A 203-nucleotide genomic window follows, 5' to 3' on the forward strand; every position below is an offset into this window, starting at 1 on the left:
GAGATGGCTGGTTAAAAAAAGGGTGCAACACGAGGACTTCCCAGGAGGTCAACCATCCCAGTACTACTCTCGGCCAAGCATGTTTAACTGCTGAGTTTTTATGGGATCCGATGCACTAGTGCTGGTATGGTCGCACCCATAGTAATATGGTCACATTTTTTCCTTAAGTTGATGCCGTAGAGAGATGATTTAGATGTATCTTC

The 203-nt window shown here is 44.8% G+C and overlaps 1 pseudogene; it reads right to left on the reverse strand.

The window, feature by feature from the left end:
- Positions 1-19: 19 nt before the first annotated feature.
- Positions 20-138, reverse strand: LOC114578645 (annotated as a pseudogene).
- Positions 139-203: the final 65 nt, after the last annotated feature.

This window comes from Dendrobium catenatum, unplaced genomic scaffold, assembly GCF_001605985.2.
Source record: "Dendrobium catenatum unplaced genomic scaffold, ASM160598v2 original_scaffold_103909, whole genome shotgun sequence".
In the NCBI taxonomy this organism is placed as follows: domain Eukaryota; kingdom Viridiplantae; phylum Streptophyta; class Magnoliopsida; order Asparagales; family Orchidaceae; genus Dendrobium; species Dendrobium catenatum.